This window comes from Caretta caretta, chromosome 9, assembly GCF_965140235.1.
Source record: "Caretta caretta isolate rCarCar2 chromosome 9, rCarCar1.hap1, whole genome shotgun sequence".
Taxonomy (NCBI): domain Eukaryota; kingdom Metazoa; phylum Chordata; order Testudines; family Cheloniidae; genus Caretta; species Caretta caretta.
In genome coordinates this window covers 21,714,561-21,721,797 of record NC_134214.1, presented here as the reverse complement: position 1 = coordinate 21,721,797, position 7,237 = coordinate 21,714,561, and the positions used below count along the sequence as shown (strand labels likewise).

The 7,237-nt window shown below is 45.1% G+C and overlaps 1 long non-coding RNA gene across 1 annotated transcript in view; it reads left to right on the top strand.

Annotated features, from left to right (window-relative positions):
* Positions 1-388: 388 nt before the first annotated feature.
* LOC142073163 (uncharacterized) overlaps positions 389-7,237 on the top strand; it is a 29,999-nt gene continuing 23,150 nt past the window's right edge. The window contains exon 1 of the long non-coding RNA XR_012669853.1: positions 389-746. This is a non-coding gene — a long non-coding RNA (uncharacterized LOC142073163). The remainder of the gene's footprint in view (positions 747-7,237) is intronic.

Here is a 7,237-nt window from a genome sequence, read left to right as displayed (position 1 = left end):
GTGGCACTCTCTGGCACAGCACCAGCAGACTTCACCTCTGTGATTCCCCTCTGACCAGCTGCCTACAGCAAAGGTCAAAGCCCTGAATGACCTGATTTCCCCCCTCCTCCACCCAAGAGCGGAGGCGTTGTGGTTGGAGGGAGACTATGGAGTAACCAAAGGCTGGAGCAACATATGACCTCATGGGGGCACTCATAGAGGGCGAGAGAGAGCTGGCTGCATGGGGCCTTGCAAAGCCTAGTGCTAGGCCTGAGATGCTGCTCTGTCTACTGAAGGAGTTGTAGAGGGCAGGCTGGGGATGGGGATCAGTCAGTCCATCGGGGCGGACCCTATCTAGAGCCAGCCTGATGTTGGGTCGGGCCAGGCGTCTTCAGGCCTTTCTAATGCGAGGCGCCCGTCTGCTCCCCAGACTACAGCCCCCAGCAGCCTTGGAGCTGGTTCCTGCCCATCGCAAGCCCACAGGCTGCTGGGGCGTGTAGGCGGCTGGTTCCCTCCGGGGCTCTGGAGAGGAGGGAGCAGCCAAGCCGAGCCCCGCCCCGCCGGGCGCAAGAGGTGGGGGGCGCCAGGGGCAGGTACCTTCGCGCCGTGCTGCCGGTGCCATGGCTGCTGTAGACGGGCCGCTGCGGCCGGGCAGGGGTGAGGGCGAGGCGGGATGGCGCCCGGGTGCCCGCCTGAAGGAGCCTCTGCCCGGGTCAGCTCCAGGCAGGCAGCAGCCGGGGGGCGTGTCCCTCTTAGGACTCGTGCGGGTAGAGACCTTGCGCCGTTAGCCGGGGGCGCGGTTCGCCGCCCGCTGCCCCGCGGGAGCCGCTCACCGGCCCTGCCGGGGTTGGTCCTACAGCACCCGCGTGCGCTGATCTCCGCTCCCTTGCATCGGGCCGCCCCAGCCGTCTGCGGGTCGGGGAGCGCGGCAGGCGGCGCAGACCGGGGGGCGGGGACCGTGGTCGAGTCCGGAGGGGTGGGGTGAAGAGGGTGACGGGACAGGCGGCCGAGATCATGCGGGGGGTGACCGGTTCGGGGGCTGGAGGTGCTGGGCGCGGAGCTCCCGTGACCTGGGAGTTCAGGGGCCACAGCAGAGAGTCCCTAGCCGGGGCGGGGGGGGGGCAGGGCTGAGGTCTCCCCCCGTCCCACAGCTCTTGAGGGGAAACGGGGAGAATCCGTGCGTCACGTGACCCGTTTTACCTCAGTGAATTGTTTGGGCAGTAAAAACTCTAGGGGGTGGATTCTGCGTGTCCCGAATAATTAACACCGACTGCTTGGATAGTCTTTTGTTGGGGAATGGTGTGGGCCGGGCTCCCCATTCTGTAAGGGGCTGGGCCCAGCAACAGCAAGGGGGGTTAGGCGAAAGGGGAGACTGCACCGGTGTTTCACTTTTTTAGAAAAAAAATAAAATGTCGGCAACTGGATTTTTCAGTAATCCATTCTCTGGCCTAGCCCAGACAAGAGAAGTGAACCGAGCTCATCCTCTTTATCTCTTGCAAGTTGTTTCTATGAATGATACCTAACCATGTGTCTCTTCTCTCCCTCCCCCGCACACTTCCTGCTCCCAGTTTCCCAGCCAAGGAAGTTTTCCTCCTTGCATCATCTTCTGGGGATGGTATTGTTACTTGCTAGTGTATTCTGACACATGGAGAGCAACCTCAGAAGTCTTTTTCACTGCCCTTTAGCAGTCTGTGCTATAGATCTGTAGTTTGTTTCAGGGGATAAGGAAAACACAAAAGGGGTGCCTTCATGAATTCCTAGTTCAACCCCCATGATCTTTATCTGGGTTGTGTGGTAGGGTTGATTATTTGTTTGGGTTTTGCAAATAGGTGTGGGAATGGTTCATGCTGAAGGCTGATTCGGGGGGAAAAAATTCACCAGCTGAAGAGCTCTCCATTTGTTTTGTGTTGCTGCTATATTATGGCTGAGGGCTTTGGATTTCCTTCATCTGCTCTGACAGGTCAAACAGCAGAGGTATCTTTCTTGAAAAATTCTGACAGCGATCAGGCACTAATGATGCACAGAAGGCCTGCAGTTACTGCCTCTCTGAGCCTATACGTATGTTGTCTCAACAGCAGACATTACATGTAAGGGAGAAAACTGCCTAAAATCTGCATTACTGTTGTCTTGCTTTACTTACAAAACTCTGTCAGTGTAGGAATAATGATCTATGTCAGAAACCCTTTAACTTACTCCATCTTAGACCTTTGTCAGGATTTTATTTCTCTATTACACAGCTAAAGAGTAGATTCAGTTCAGTGTTTTAAATCACTGAAAGTTCTATGTTCGTGCTATTTATTTGCAGATTCAATGGAGTCCTTTAGGGTGATTTGCTGAAATCCGTTGCAAGAGTCAGTCCAGAGAGGTTCATGCAAGTTACCCACTGTGGTGTGGATTTTGTTAGGGTATTCCATTCGGTTACTTCCTGTATCGCTAATAAGAATAAAATATCACTGTCAAAACAGGTTAATGACAATGTAAGGAAGATTAAAGCATAACTGAGCATTAAAAGTAATCTTATGTTTCAGAATTGCATGTATTATTTCTCTCAACTTGTTTTAAAAGGTCTGTACTAATAAACTGTTCCATAGCATGAGACAGAACAATGAGACTCGTGTGCATAATGTTGTACAAATTGGATATGTGTGTTTAAAGAAGAAAATCTAGGAAAACAAGAATGGATGTAGTCTGTGCTTAAAATAAGGGGGGAGCACGCTTTCCCCTTATCCCATTAAAAGACAAGGAAGAATTTCCTCTCCTCAGCCAGTCCAGTGAGAGCTCCACCTCCTGTTTCAGTCTGTTTTTCACATGGGATATGGTACTGTGCCAAATAACTTTATAACAAGATACCCTGGTTGAAAATTGAAGCTCAAGAAATTCTGATGGAAAATAAGGTGCCTATTATTAACAGTGAGGGTATCTAACTATTGGAATAATTTAACCAGGGTTGTGGTGGTTTTTCTAAGCCAGGATTGGATGTTTGTCTAAAAGACATGCTCTAGTTCAAACAATAATTCAGGGAAGTCCTATGGCCTATATTATACAGGAAATCAGATTAAATTATCACTGTGGTCCCTTCTGTCTTTATAATCTATGAAAACTGAATGGTAGCAAATATCCCAGTCTTTATTTTAAAACAAACTGAAGGAGTGATTCTGGGAATTACAGATCAGTGTGCCAGAAAAATTGATTGAAATAATAATCAAAGATAAAACTATGAAATATTAAGGCTAATAGAAAAGTAATGTCAAGGACTGGCAAAGAGACATGGAAGAATACATAGGAATAAATGGTCAATATTCAGGTTGGCAAAAAGGAAACCGTGGAGTGCCCCAAAGTTCTGTACTGGGACTGGAATAATAGCTAACCATATGCAATTTGGGTTTTAGTTTCTTCTTCTCTTCCACAATACTACATGGCTGAGTTTCCTGTTTAATCTAAGGCTGCCTTTTCTTGCATGCAATATTGCGATGTGGCATTCAGTGTAAGCACCTGAGATAGAGCATCTCTATTTAAAATGAGTGGCAGCAACAAATAGGATAAATGGTTTTTCTATGAGGGGTCCTTTTCTTTGGAATTCACTTTATATTTTTGTTCTGCCAGAGCCTGAGTTACTTAACCATCTGGGCACAGTTTAAAAAAAAAAAAAGGCACCTTCTTTCCGCATGTGGGGAGGTGGTATGTTGATGGGTCATCATTGTAAAGAAGACTAGTCTGGTGACAATATGGCAGAAGCGTGGGAAAACCATAGAAAAGCTTACACAGTGACAGTGAACGTTTAAAAATAAAATAAGAGCAGATTTGTGTATCAGAAATCATATGGAGTGAGTACAGGACATTCAGGGGTTCATGCCTGTCGAGGTTCCTTCCCCACTCTGAACTCTAGGGTACAGATGTGGGGACCTGCATGAAAAAAACCCCTAAGCTTATTTTTACCAGCTTAGGTTAAAACTTCCCCAAGGTACAAACTATTTTACCTTTTGTCCCTGGATTTTATTGCTGCCACCACCAAGCGTCTAACAAATATAACTGGGAAAGAGCCCACTTGGAAACGTCTTTCCCCCCCAAAATCCCCCCAAGCCCTGCACCTCCTTTCCTTGTGAAGGCTTGATAAAAATCCTCACCAATTTGCATAGGTGAACATAGACCCAAACCCTTGGATCTTAAGAACAATGAAAAAGCAATCAGGTCCTTAAGAATTTTAATTAAAGAAAAGTAAAAGAATCACCTCTGTAAAATCAGGATGGTAAATACCTTAAAGGGTAATCAGATTCAAAACACAGAGAATCCCTCCAGGCTAAACCTTAAGTTACAAAAAGATACAAAAACAGGAATATACATTCCATTCAGCACAGCTTATTTTATCAGCCATTTAAACCAAACAGAATCTAACGTATATCTAACTTGCTTGCTTATTAACCCTTTCCTAGGAGTTCTGACCTGCATTCCTGCTCTGGTCCCGGCAAAAGCCACAGAGAGAGAGAGAGAGAACCCTTTGTTCCCCCCCGCCCCGCTCCAGCTTTGAAAGTATCTTGTCTCCTCATTGGTCATTTTGGTCAGGTGCCAATGAGGTTATCTTTAGCTTCTTAACCCTTTACAGGTGAAAGGGTTTTTCCTCTGGCCAGGAGGGATTTAAAGGTGGTTAGTCTTCCCTTTATATTTATGACCATGCTGAAAGGATGTTAATCTTGGCAAGCTAGTTGTTCCTTTATGCCTTGCAGTAGGTTCTATCCCTGAAGCTATTCTGAGAACACACACTCTAAAAATGAGTGACCAATTAAGCCCCTTTATTTAAAAGACAAAACTATGAGAGTGCTAATGCTGTACTTGATCTAATACATCTCTGTTTCATATATGTATCAGGTTTCAGAGTAGCAGCTGTGTTAGTCTGTATCCGCAAAAAGAAAAGGAGTACTTGTGGCACCTTAGAGATGAAAGTCAGTCAGGAAGACCTATAGTTCCTGAACTTCAGAATCAGATAAGTCTTTCAATATACAACTTTTTTCTTCCATTCTCTAAGTGTCAGTATTTTCTTTAAAAAAAGAAAAGGAGTACTTGTGGCACCTTAGAGACGAACAAATTTATTTGAGTATAAGCTTTCGTGAGCTACAGCTCACTTCATCGGATGCATGGAGTGGAAAATACAGGAGGGAGATTTTATATACACAGAACATGAAACAATGGCACACACCACACAACAGAAACACTAAGCCAGAAACCTATCCTTGTAACAAAGCCCGTTGCCAATTGGGCCCACATATCTATTCAGGGGACACCATCATAGGGCCTAATCACATCAGCTACACTATCAAAAGCTTGTTCACCTGCACATCTACCAATGTGATATATGCCATCATGTGCCAGCAATGCCCCTCTGCCATGTACATTGGCCAAACTGGACAGTCTCTACGTAAAAGAATAAATGGACACAAATCAGATGTCAAGAATTGTAACATTCAAAAACCAGTCGGAGAACACTTCAATCTCTCTGGTCACTCAATTACAGACCTAAAAGTCGCAATATTACAACAAAAAAACTTCAAAAACAGACTCCAACGAGAGACTGCTGAATTAGAATTAATTTGCAAACTAGACACTATTAAATTAGGCTTGAATAAAGACTTGGAGTGGATGTGTCATTACACAAAGTAAAACTATTTCCCCATGTTTATTTTTTCCCCCTACTGTTCCTCACAAGTTCTTATCAACTGCTGGAAATGGCCCACCTTGATTATCACTACAAAAGGTTTTTTTTCTCTCCTGCTAGTAATAGCTCACCTTACCTGATCACTCTCATTACAGTGTGTATGGTAACATCCACTGTTTCATGTTCTCTGTGTATATAAAATCTCCCTCCTGTATTTTCCACTGCATCATCCAATGAAGTGAGCTGTAGCTCACGAAAGCTTATGCTCAAATAAATTTGTTAGTCTCTAACGTGCCACAAGTAATCATTTTCCTTTTGCAGATACTGACTAACACAGCTGCTACTCTGAAATCAGTATTTTCTTTATGCACCCCATTTTTGAGTCTTTAAAGGCCTTCCATGCTCTTTTCAGGATTCCCAGGCTGCAGCTGACTTGCCTCACAGGATAAATGCTCAACTGAATACTGTACAATCACAGATAAAACCCATGAGCCACTAAACTTATTTCTTTGTCTCCCTGGCATTGGGAGGTGTCTCAAACTGGCTGTTCCTCTCCACCCATTTCCTTCTCCCAATCAAATTGCCCTCTATACAGGATCTCACAAGCACCAGGAAATTGGCTAGCTCTGATGAGTAAAAGCATCTTTGGACATCCCATTGTTCCAAGGATTAAATGGACCTGAAATAACTAGTAGGGAGGGGAAAACACCTAAATGCTTTAATTACACAGATGCTTCTTAGGAAGCATCATATTGTTTTAGTGAAACATAAGTGAGTAATCATCAGTGTGTTAGCACGTAGGCCAGACCGATTGAAGATTTGTGTAGTTATGCTAATAGAACTGTTAGTATGTAGACCAAAGTTCCCTGAAGCTTTATGTAGTCATGTCAAGAGAGAGAATTGCAGTTACTAGCAGATGAACTTTGTATTGGTTATGGAATGGAAATATATCCAGGCCAGCGGTCCCCAAACTTTTGAGGGCTGCACCTCCCTGACCCTCCCCGAAGCCAGGGTGGGGAACATAAACAGGGGTAAGGGAGCTGAGACGGGGGCTGCAGGGATGGGACTGGGGCCAGGGCCCGAGCTGCAGCCACAGGCCGAGGCTGGGGGCGAGGGGCAGTAGCAGGGTTGCAACCGGGCTGCGGTTGGGGGCCGGCAGCTGCACCCAACACTTTGGGGACTTCTGATCTAGGCCATCACCCATTTTTGCAGTTACATAAGATGTTCTAACTGCAAAGAACAAAATGACCTGATGGCTTAAGATGTATTTTATGGGTAAACCGCAAAAAAGGTAAACAAGTAGGATATAAAAACCCACAAAATTTTAACCAGTTTGGAATAGACTAAAGTGTGAATCTGCCGTCAGAAGGGTGAGTTGTATTAATCTTTGCTTTTTGGTATTTGTGCTGATCTCTTGTTGTTTAATAAACTGATTGAGCCTAGGTATCCGATGTCTTATTAATCAATAATCTATATCAAACCGTCTTACAAATGCTGCATTTATGATCATGGATGGAGAAAATTTACCAAGAGCCTGTAAAGTAAAATGGGAGACAGGTTCTTGTAACAAGGAAAGTATAATATCTGAGGGAAAACTTGTAAATGGATTAA